Raw genomic sequence first — 12,997 nt, forward strand, 5'->3', positions numbered from 1 at the left:
AAATTATTTATTTTAAGGTAAACTGGATATCTAAATATGTTTATTGTGCAAACATCTGTGATATATTTGAGAGGCAGGCTGAAATGTGGTATTTTACAGTGAGCAATATTTAAAATGCTTTTATGCCAGCTTTCCACTTATTTCTGAAAACTGAGCTCAACATTATTTTATCAGCATAGCATAAGTAATAATCCTGCCCATTTTCTCTTTGATATGTTAATTGGACTCTGATTTACAGCCATTTGAAATGTACAGTTTTGGGCTCTTCCGGGGGGTGCTACTGGGCCCCTGGGGGTAGCAGGGCAGTAAAACCTACATATATGTATTCTCCTCATCATGAACAACAAACTGAGCTGAGTCACATTTATATCTGACAGTTTTCACAGTCCTCTGTTTTCTATTCTATTCATCATGGCTATTATACCTTTTGACAGGACATTGTGAGGCCATCTGATGAAACATGGAAAAATTAGAAAGAAATGATTTAATAATGAAAATAATAGATTATTTCTTTGATTTTTGAAGTAAATGGCAAGAAATATAATGGATGAACCTGCAACAACTTGCCATTATCTATTCCCCACTGTAAAGCAGTAATCAAGGACAATGTATACACATTGTGATACTTCACTATTACACAAGGACAAATTCATGCAGTGCTAAGAATATTAATTTATATATATATATATTAGCATTATATATAACTAATTAGCCGAAATCAGTGTAAAAATGTCCTCCTCACCCCCGTATCTTGCTCCTCATGTGCTGGACATCAGTAATGTGCGTGCTCTTGGTTTTAATGCAGTACAAGATCCACATTGATCATTCCTGCTACATTCTCAGTTATCCCTCAAGTGTTTGTAACAATAAAGCCCATGGAACCATATTGTAATGCACAATAATTAATCTCGTAACTCCCTGTATTTCACAAAAAATGTGCATATTTGTTACTAAAATATAAAAAAATACTTTCTGGTGTACTGATGTCCCAGATGTTATTAATCCGATCAAAAATGTTTATGTCTTAAATAAAAAAATAATCCCAATAATTAATATGTCGTTTTTCCAAGTCTAAAATAAACACATATGAGCCTACCTAGTAAAATGATGTATTTACCAAGAATCTTCAGAACACAATATTCACCATTTTCATTTTATTGAAGCATAGACTATAAAGTTGATAAAGTAGCATCAAGACAAATAAGATTCAATGAAAATAATTATCATCAAAGATACATTAACCTCATATATAAATCAGTTCACACAGATGAGTGATGAAATGTCCTTAAGTCACACAGTCCCATCCAGTCAACTGTGATACAGATCATGTGATACATATAAGACATGAGATACTGTTCCAGAAAATAATGATTCCCATCATCACATCTAAACTGGTTTCATCTCCCCATTGTGTTCTTCTTCTCTCGTGTCTGGAAACTGTTTGTGGTTGATATCCAGCACTGATGTGGTGTAGCTTGTTCTCAGCCAGAGGATCTCTCAGTCCTAACATCCCAGACCTGGTCAAAGTGAAACAAACAAAGCAGAAGAAGTTGTTTAATGGACAGAGAGCGCAGCTTATGTTCTGTGTGGTTTTAGCAGGGTGAGTAACTATGACCCTTGTAGTACTGTACACTTACCATTCTTCAAGCTGTTTTAAGACCTTTTGAGAAGCTTTTTCTCTGAAGACAATTTACCACATCCACTCCTTTCAAGAGCATCACTTGGTCAAAACCTCTCATTTGGCTGATGAGATCATCTGTACAAATAAAAATACTGCAATAAATATGTCATTCTCCAAGAATTAAGAAAAAGTTACAGAAGCAAAGGTCTTGCTCATGAGACTGCATTAGCATGTGTAGTTCTCAGAGACTCTAGAATTCATCTATTGTTGCAGTAAATGTGTTTTTTTTTCCTCTAGAATCTTTCTCCAAAGTTCCTGACTTCTCTCACAAATGTGTTTTAGTCTGTGCAGTGTAAGGCCTGGCTTCAAACCAATCCACTATCAATTCACAATTTATAACATAACATTTACAAAACAATGAAATAATGTCAATTGGTGTTTATATCAACTAAACCAATTTCATGATACTTGTCTGCTTTTAAAACAGGTGGTGTGTTTTTAAAAACATAATATTAAAAATGTCCAGTCACACTTTGCTAACATGCTGTAATTGTAATAGTATAAAACGAAATCAAGGCTGACATGACCAGTTCTGTGAGAGATCATCATAAAATGTTGTATAACACAGCATTGCTTCAACACACACATACCAGAGGACTTCTGTTTGTTTGAGCTCAAGATGGCCGTCTTCATTCCTCATCCTGAGCAAATCATTTCCTTGGTCTTCCTTCTCTTCTGTGAAACAAGATAATCTCTACTTACTCTGTGTGCAATTAATATTGCTCATTAAACATAATTAAATTAATTTAAAGTAAGATTCAGACCAGAGCATTTTTGGAGTAAACAAATGTACCTGGGAAGAGCTGATCATGGCAAGATTCGCTGAGACTCAGTAATAGCTCTTTTAGGTTTTAGGAAGGTTTGTGAGGGTTGGCTCTTAAAATAGCTGTTGAGCTCGATATTTTAGACCTGAAAAAGAAGAACAGCATTATCTGGAAAAAATCCTGTAAGACAGAAGGAAGGACATATTATTAATTACGTGCAGCTTGTACATTACACCTCTGTAAAGATGCTGTAAAATTAAATGTTAAATGAATCCATTATTGAAAGCAAGTAATTAATAACAAGCTATAGTCATATGAATTCTTTTGATAGTGTCAGATGAGACCGTCCTGGGGCTTGTACAATATCATACAAGTGTTAAACTGGATTATTAAGACTGTGATGTGTTTAGTACAGTATGTGAAATATTGATAATTAGATATTAAAAATCTCTTTAAACACATAAGTGTCCCATAAGGCAGTGGCTCCCAATCCTGGTCCTGGAGAACCCCAACACTGCACATTTGAGATGTCTCCCTGATCAAACACACCTGATTCAACTCATCAGCTCATCAGTGAAGACTCCAAGACCTCAAAAGTGTGTTTGTCAGATAAGAGAGACGCCAAAACCGTGCAGTGCTGGGGTTCTCCAGGATCAGGATTGGGAAACACAGTCATCAGGTCATGAAAAGTTCGACACACACTCGTGGTCATCATGCTCACTCGAACACTAGGCCAAATACAGGAAAGACTTCAAATAAGTAATCAAGTGGTCAAGTGAAAAGATGGCAAGTGTGGGTATTTGGACAGTGCAACAGTTTAAGAAACAACAAATGCTGTACAAATTATAACAGCAGGAATTTTTGATAAAAGAGACAAACTATCACAGACTTACTGCTGCAAATATCTGCCTCCGCAGCTTTCTGTCTTCTCCATTTCTGAAGGAATCCCTCTCCAGAAACACCACTGGGCTGACTGCCTTTACGTCTTTTCAGCTAAAAATAAAAATAATAAAAAAGGGGAGAGAAAATAAAATTTAATTATATACAGAATGTTAATAATGATCTGTGAGCAAAATATTTATATATATATATATATATATATATATATATATATATATATATATACAAATAAATATATATATATATATATATATATATATATATATATATATATATATATATATATATATATATATATATATATATATATATAAACTGATATGAATGAACTGCAAGATGGAAAAATACATGTTTTATTATTTATTTTTAATTTGATTTTTATTTTTTTTGGATTCACATTAAAAGGTATTAAAAGCATGGTACAGAACACATGATTACTGTGATATCTGTCATATAAAAGCACATAAAAACACTAACATTACAGTGATACAAACATAGCTGGTTTGGTGATTATTGTATTGTTGTATTGATTATTAATATATCATAGTAAAACTACAGTTACAGTTACTAATGTCCCATTTACTGTGTTTTAACTTCACATTTCATTTATTACTATTGTGTCATGATTACCATGATTTTACTACAAATACAACTAACATCATTGATCCTGAAATTAATAATAATATAAAACGGATCGAAGGTCTATGGCACGTCACGTGACAGATAGAGTTTAATCAGACTAATTAGCAGCTGTGTTCATTTATTTAAACGCAATGAAACTCAAAGACAGCCGCGGATGACCGATATAATACAGCGATTAAACATATGGCACTAATCTGATTAATAAAGAAGACAGAATACATTTGATAAAAGGCATTAAAAGAGCGTATATACGACTACTCACCCAAACTGTGGAACTGATAGCAAGTATCGCGCGATGTGTGCTGAATGAGACTTCTTGAACGTGATTTCATAGCGATAAACATCTCATGTCCTCGTGTCGAATTCTGACGCCGAAAGTTTCCCACTGAAAGCAATGAAGGTCGTAGTGCTTCGATAGTCGACGCCGAGAGGCACATTTGGCGTCATAAAAGTGACGCTAGGGGCGCTTGACCATGCTTCGGTTTTTGACGCCTTTGGAGTGAGAATGGGTTGCAAACAAAGTTCCAAGCAGGTCTCAACCACGTCAATATCACTTCGAAAACTGATTTCAGTTATTTTAAAGGTTCTTACAGCCCAAAGCAGCAAAATAACCAAAACCCATGACAACACTGCCCAAGCAAATAAATATAGTAAATAATAGAGTAAAATGACAGATTATTTCCATGTTTTACACAAAATTATGTCTTCTGATGTATGAAAAGCACATACTTTATCTCTCTTGCATGCTCTCGAATAACTAGTTATTATGCATTTGCATTTAGTAGACGCTTTTTTCCAAAGCGATTTATAATGCATTCAGACTATCAATTTTTACCTATCATGTGTTCCTGGGGAATCGAACCACCAACCTTGCACTTGATAGCACAATCCTCTACCAATTGAGCTACAGGAACACATTACTAACTGCATTAGTGTCCGGATTAGTGACATGTCTGTGTGTTTTTGCCCCTGCGACCCAGTTTTTGTATCCCGAGGTTATTCATTTTGATTCCAAGTGTGTCTAGTTTCTTCCCCATGTGTTCCATGTCCCAGTTAATTTAGTCATCCTATACATCTATGTTTTCCTCATTATCCTGCCTTTAAAAACCCTAGTCCTTTCAGTTCAGTTTTGTTGGGTCTACCAGTTAAGTATGTGTGTCTTCCTTGTGTCTTCCTATTTTTATTGTTGACTTTACCCCTGTGTTGGGTTAATAAACACTCTCGATTATTCCTCGGCTCTGTGTTCCTTCTGGCTGTGCAGTGAGACAGAAGAACCGACTGAACAAAAGTTGTGTGTGTCCCCTGTGTTTTGTTGGTCAGTTTTTTCATTCCGTTGAATGTACTACGGAGCCCAACCCATCAGAGCAGGTGTGAGAGCCATCTACAGTGCCCACTGCAAGGGACACATCTGCAGATGGTGTGAGCGTGGAGTGGAGTGGAACCCTCTGCATTGCGGCTGAGGGTGAGCCGAGTAAGGAGCATGGTTGGTGTTAAAACCAGGAGGGGGATCTGACTGACTGGGAATTGGAACTGGAAATTTAACTGCCCCCTCTCCTCCCTCTGCTTCTCCGCTGGTCTTGTCCAGCCCTCCTTCATCCTTGGTTTCCTCATCCAGCTCAGATAAAATGCATTTTCAATTGTCATTACAACATGTATGTTACTGTTTTCCTTATTTGGTCCTTCCGATGTCTGTCTTACTGAAGTATTTGTATCCAGCTGTGTGTCATAAATTAGTTATTTTTTTCCCAGGTGTGTTCTAATATGTCGTGTATAAAGTGTTCCCTGTGTTGAGCTTTCTGTCCGCTGTTAATTGTTACATTTTTTTAGGAGGTTCCAGTATGGACTATGGCCTCCCGGTCCCCTGACCTGCCATGGCCTCCAGAGTCTCCATATCTGCCATGGCAAACCGAACTGCCTGCTCTGCCAAGGCTTCCTGATCCGCCCTGGAGGTTGGTGACAGGGTGGAGACAAGGAGAGCCAATCCTCTCCTATTATATTTTTACAGTGCAGAATGAGCCGTCACATGTATGTTCCTGTTTTCCTTATTTGGTCCTTCCTGTGTCTGTCTTTGTTCCTACTTCCTTCGTTCCTAATGATGTGTCATTAATTAGTTCATTTGTTCCCAGGTGTGTTTTATTGTGTCGTGTATAAATAGTGTTCCTTGTGTTGGGTGTTCCCGGTGAGATGCACCCATGGAAGAAAATTTGGAAAAATAATCTTAATTGATGACTTCTGATGAATATTGTGGAAACTAATTGATACATTTAGATAAATATATTCCAAACATTATGCCCGCAGCCTCTCGCTTCTCTTGTGATTTATCTCCTGATGCGTGCCCTTTGGAGTCGATTAACGCATATACTCGTTATGAGTCATTTTCTCCTGAAAAAGAACTTAAATTACACTTTCAGTTTTGATCGTACAGATAAGAGCAATACATCAATCGAATCTGTAAAGGGACTACTTTTTTTTTAAACAGACATAATACATATTCAGAGGCGCCGTAGTGTACGTGATTACGTCATCGCATTTTGAGAACATTGATTTGTCAGAAGAAACCAATGCTTTCGTTCCTCTGAGCCAAACAGAAATTATTTTTGACGCTTAGTCCCACCCCGTGCCCAGATTGGTTCAAACTGTCCCATATTAAACCAATAAGTAGTCTTTTAAACTACTACTTAACATATTGCTTTGGTAAATGAATGAAAATAAAGTGAAAGTTAGGCCTGTAGTGAGTGCATGAATACAAACACACATTAGCATGAGAAAACTCTCCTAAAAAGCACAAAAAACTTTTGACAGAGTACTTTGACATAAATCAAAAACAAGGATGAAACAGTGGTACATATCTGATAAAGCACTGGAATTTATGTCTTGGGTTGCTATAGGCGATGTCCCGGTAAAATCGATTCTGACACAGATTAAAGCCATTGGATTGATCATTTATATTATATATATTATGTATAATAAGTAAATCATTATATAATTATACAGTTCATAAAGTACATTTTGTTTCTGTTGCACTCTGAAGATTTCTCACTCATTTTGTGTGTAGTTTTTGAATCATTTGCACTGTTTTTGTAATGTATTGTTGACAATTTGTGCATTTGTTTTTACTATTTCTCAGAAGAAAAAATAAATGCAATTTTTGTTAAACTTTTAATAAATTGCTGTGAAAATGTATAAGTGTTTTGATTTAAATTAATTAGACATGCTTTTTGATGTATACAATTAAATTTAACCATTAAAAAGGATTTAAGAAAAAATAAAACATATTTTATAGGGCCCTAAGTAAAGTAATAAGTAGTGAAGTTACTTTTCAAATGCAGTAACTAGTAAAGTAATCTCATTATAATTTACAGAAGTAACTAGTAACTGATTAAATTTTTTGAGCAACTACCCCAACACTGATCATTTGGTGCATCCGCAGCAATGTGTGAGAATTCATTCTCCACTCTGAAAAATGTTTTTTCGGAGCACAGACGCACAATGCTACACGAGAGAAAGGCCAGGTTAGTGCAGCTTGCATTCGATAAAGACTTGACACGAAAATGCACAAGCGAATGGAAGGACACAGTACTTAGACAATTCAGTAGCAACACTCGTCGCCTGCAATTCTTCTGAGGGTAACTCGTTTGTTCAATTCAGTTATTGAAGCCACCCCTGGCTTTCATAAGGCCTACTAAGCAGGTGAATTGTTGATGAATGTTTGTGGCTTCTAACTGCATTTGTGTTTTGTACTTGGCTGTCTGTAAAGATATATAGGCTTATGTCATTTCTGATTGGTGCGGCATAAACTGCTGGGAGGTGTGTAACCCAGGTTAAAAACAAGTATTACCATAAAGTAATAGCAGAATATGCATTTATTTTTGTCCTTTATTTATTTGGTTTAGAAAATGAGTCCTTTAGAGTATTTAAAATCCTTGAAACCCTAAGAAAAAATGGCTCATTATATTTGTGACATCCTTATTATCTGCAGGCGAATTTTAGTCTTCTGATTTAACTTGGCCATACGCAGACATTTGTGTGATGATGTCCACCTCGTTTTATGAAGAAAACAGCCTTAAGTTTTCAGAAACATCTATACAAAAGTACTTTGTCTGATGGGGACATTTTTTTTGCTGGTTTTTCAAAGCTTCAAACTGATTCAGTGTTTTATTTTTGTCGTCGTAATTTTCTATAAAAAATATATAGCTATTTATTGCAGGCCTATTCTATGTTTTTTTTATTAAGCCTATATTATATTTATATTATTATTTTCTGTCCTGTTCTATTGTTTAGGCTATCTGTTCTGGGTCGGGCTTCCCGATAACGATCTTTGCGCTTAAAAGCGCTCTCTACGTGCAGGGCCGGCCCTGACCAATTTGCTGCCCTAGGCAAGATTTTACCTGGCGCCCCATGCATCACAGCCCATTTTTCCCTGTAAATTGTGTTCATGATTTAGCATATATATATGTATATATATATATATATATATATATATATATATATATATATATATACACACACACACACACACACACACACACACACACACACACATTACAGCAGAACTGTTTCCAAAACTCATAATAAATCATCATATTAGAATGATTTCTAAAGGATCATGTGATAGACTGGATGTCACATGTGACACTGAAGAATGGAGTAATGATGCTGAAAATTCAGCTTTGCATCACAGAAATAAATCATAATTTAAAGTATAATAAATTGAAAACAAATTATTTTAAATTGTAATAATATATCACAATATTACAGTTTTTCTGTATTTTTGATCAAATAAATGCAGGCTTGATGAGCAGAAGAAACTTCTTTCAAAAACATAAAAAATAGTAATGTTTCCAAACTTTTTGCCTGTACTGTATCCCCCCAAAACTGCACAACTGTAGAGTAAAACATTAATAAAAAAGTGATAATAAAAAATGCGTCTTAAAACTGACATGATTGTACAAAATCACAGTCTGGGGACTCAGAACTCAGAACAACTGCTAACATTAAGTTTAAGGTAAAAATAACTGCCATGAAATTATAGTATCTTACTCCTATGCAATAAATTGTTCTTTCACTACATCTCTTTACCTCTGTCTTTATCCTCTTCTCTTCTTTTTAGCACTGTATCTATCGCAGACTATGCTCATTTATAATGTGTCATGTAAATTCGGCCTTCCGTCACAATCAGGAAACTTTCACCGTGTCTAGAACTGGCACGAGCTGCCAGGCCCGTTTCTACGAGCTGTGTGTTAACAAAAGCAGTTCTGTCTACATTGGATGCGGCGTCGGGCACGCCACATAACAAATTACCAACAACCGATCGTGCGTGCGCTCTGTTTCTGACGCACTTCAAGCACTCGATGAGCGGGGGAAGATTGAAGAGCCGGAATTTTTTTTTTTTGCTTTATTTGGTAGTATTTCGAATTAATGGTTTTTAAATAGTAGCCTATTATAAAATATATATATATATATATATATATATATATATATATATATATATATATATATATATGTAAAAAAAAAAAAACAATTCACTCATTCTTGCGCCCCTATGGATGAGTGGCACCATTAGCAAGAACAGGCTACTACGTGCTACTTGAGTCGCTGTCCATTCGCAAAGTGCCGAACTAGGTTACTAAGCTTATTAGGGCCCGAGCACCGAGGTGCGAGGACCCTCTTGTATCTGCTTTGTTTATTATTATTATTATTATTAGGGCCCGAGCACCGATGGTGTGAGGACCCTCTTGGAATTGCTCCGTTTATTATTATTATTATTATTATTATTATTATTATTATTATTATTATTATTATTATTATTAGGGCTCAAGCCTGGAGGGCGAGAGCCCTATTGTTTTCCTTAGGATTATTAGGGCTCAAGCCCAAAGGGCGAGAGGCCTATTGTTTTCCTTAGGATTATTTTTTATTATTATTATTAGGGCTCAAGCCCAAAGGGCGAGAGGCCTATTGTTTTCCTTAGGATTATTTTTTATTATTATTAGGGCTCAAGCCCAAAGGGCGAGAGGCCTATTGTTTTCCTTAGGATTATTTTTTATTATTATTATTATTATTATTATTATTATTTTTTTCCAACGTCTCGGGGGCTTTTGGGGCCCTTAACGTGCTTAAAAAGTCTTGAAAATTGGCACACAGATTGGAACCTGCGGCCATTAGGGCCGGGCAGAGACTGATACACGGGCGTGGCACAGGGGCTCTACAGCGCCCCCTGGAATATGGAGGGCCATATATCATACATTCTTGCTCGTAGACGAATGAAACTCGGTACACATATAAATCTCATCAATCCAAACAACTTTTGTATTGCATATCATAGGCTCCGCCCAACAGGAAGTTGGCTATTTAGGGTTTAGTATTCAAATTTTTCCTCAAAGTTGTGGGGGCTTTTGGGGTCCTTAACATACTCAAAAACTTTTGAAAATTTGCGCACACTTTGGAATCTGTGGCCTTTAGGAGCCTGCAGAGGCTGGGACCCGGGCGTGGCACAGGGGCTCTACGGCGCCCCCTGGAACACAGTCAGAAATGTTGATGTATAGCTCACACATACTTGCACATATTCATATGAAACTCAGTACACATATAGATCTCATCGTGCCGAACAACTTTCGTATTGCATGTCATAGGCTCCACCCAACAGGAAGTCAGCTATTTAGAGTTATGTAAAAAGCGCATGCTCTGGAATTTGAAATACTTGTCATAGGTTTTTTTCTCGATTGCCGCCAAACTTGGTCAACATGATCTCAAGACACTGGGGATGAAAAATTGCCAGGGGATTTTTGATATCTCGAACGGTTTGCTTGTGGCGAGGCGTTGAAATTATGGCGAGAAATGAGAAACAGGAAGTGTCTAATACCGTCCACATACATTTCCTGATTTTAATCAAACTTCATCAGATTATTCGTTGTATGATGTCGATTGCATATATGTGACTATTAGGAGTCAAAGTTATAGCGCCACCAACTGGCAGAAGGAAGTGTGTCATTTTCAAAATGATTTGAATTCAGCATCTTATTATTACTCGATTTGCTTCAAACTTCATCAGAATAATGTTAAAACACAGCCGATATAAATCTGCAAGGGGGATATTGATATCTAAAAAATTGTTGCCGTGGCAACATGTCAAACTGGAATACTTCTCAGGTGATTTTGAGGCAAATAACATACTTAGAATTTCACAAAACTCTGAACACACATCAGTATTTCTGATAGGAACTTAAATTGTAAATGGATTTTGGATAGCTTGAATGGTTTTGCCGTGGTGATTTTTTTAAATGACCTTACAAAGGGAATCATTATTGTATTTTTAAGTTGCAGCTTCCAAAGACGTCAAATCATTTTTTCATACAGATGAAAAAGTCATTCTGAGTAAATATGCATAGTTTCACGACTTTACAACACTGTATGGATAACAGAAAATTAAAAAACTGTCAGACATCTCATCTCACGCTGTCCCTCTGTTTGAGTGTATGTGCTTCAGACTTCCATTGTCTGAGAGAAATTGCGCCCCTACAGGTTCAATTCCCGAACTTTTACTTTCACTTTTAAATCCGTTAAAAATACAAATAAATACTTAGATTTAATTCACACTGACAAGCTAAACCAACATATCTGATTATTACCGGTTCAGGGCTCATGGATAAATTATTTCTGGCCAGAGATACGTGAGAAATAGGAGAGATGAATCACCGCTGTGATCACGAGCGTCTGGAGTAAAGAGCTCAGAGAAAACGAATTTATTCCTGTTTTAAAGCTTTTAAAAATAAATTATTACAGCGATATCACACTATCAACCAATTAGAACACACCAAGAGCTAAATTAAGATGTTTTTGAACTGTTTGTGTGAAAATGAAATATTTGCAGCTGCCTATCTGAAATCACGCCTCCGATCAGCGCGTACAGTGTCCAGCTCAAAACAAACGAATTTATTCTTGTTTAAGAGCTTTTTTAAATAAAATATTACCACAAATGCACACAATAAACCCACTGTAACACAACAAGAGGTAAATGCAGGTGTTTGTGACCAGTTTAAGTGTGCAAGACTATTTGAAAACGCGACTGGCAGAATAACATATCTCTCCAGCTGCAGGATTCTGCCTTTCGACGTACGAACGAACACATCACGGACAAGATTATTTCAAAATACATAACAGCTTGGCGACTATAAACGAAAACAGCCACGTGAACATAAACTGTTGAGAAATATATCTGAAGTGGATCTACTGGATTTTAATATTAAGTGACCGCATATACCAGCTGCTTCTATCTTCAATTTTAATCTATATAAAAAAGGAAACTCATTCGACTTGGCTGCTTTTTTAATGTGTGCGTATTTATTTATTTACCTTTTTATACATTTTGTATAATTTCATAGTTTGTGTATTACAATTATAAAAACAAAAATAAATTTAGCCACTCACATAGAAATAGCTTAGGCCTTATCCTTTTTCTGACAGTTTTAGGGATTTTTAAAAATCCTAAAAAAACCTTATTTGTGCTGCAAATAATAATTTCAAACTCATTTGATACTGACCTATGACATCCTGTGACATTATATTTATTTTAACTTACATAATCTCATGGATGTAACAGTAAATCTGTTCAGCTCACAGATCAATACTAAGCTGTAATACAAGCAGAACTTTCACAAATGCTTATGAGTCATTTAAGGATTTGATAACACTGTAAAATAATGTCTAATTTGTTAACATTAGCAAATGCATTGATAACACTTTATAATAACTGCACTCATTAGTAAATAGTCAGTTCATGCTTTATAAAGCCTTGTCCCAATATCAATAGTCAGTAGTAAGCAGTTTATAAATACAGCTATAAATAGCTTGTCCTTGGTTTATAAGCACATTTATTAAAAAGGAGAGTAAAGGGTCAGTTATCTTCCTATGAAAAATAAAAGATAAAAATAAACAAACAACAACACAGATTGATACAGAACTCAGAAATTTTATTGTGGATTTATGATAAAATCAGCCTGTAAATGAATTCATA

At 35.7% G+C, this 12,997-nt stretch overlaps 1 long non-coding RNA gene across 1 annotated transcript; it reads right to left on the bottom strand.

The window, feature by feature from the left end:
- Window positions 1-1,412: 1,412 nt before the first annotated feature.
- On the bottom strand, window positions 1,413-4,497 carry LOC128014316 (uncharacterized). The gene is made up of 6 exons (XR_008183527.1): window positions 4,250-4,497; window positions 3,339-3,438; window positions 2,475-2,590; window positions 2,272-2,356; window positions 1,638-1,756; window positions 1,413-1,517 (listed from the first exon to the last, which is right to left on the bottom strand). It is a non-coding gene; the product is annotated as an uncharacterized LOC128014316 (long non-coding RNA).
- Window positions 4,498-12,997: the final 8,500 nt, after the last annotated feature.

This window comes from Carassius gibelio, chromosome B25 (assembly GCF_023724105.1).
Source record: "Carassius gibelio isolate Cgi1373 ecotype wild population from Czech Republic chromosome B25, carGib1.2-hapl.c, whole genome shotgun sequence".
Lineage (NCBI taxonomy): Eukaryota > Metazoa > Chordata > Actinopteri > Cypriniformes > Cyprinidae > Carassius > Carassius gibelio.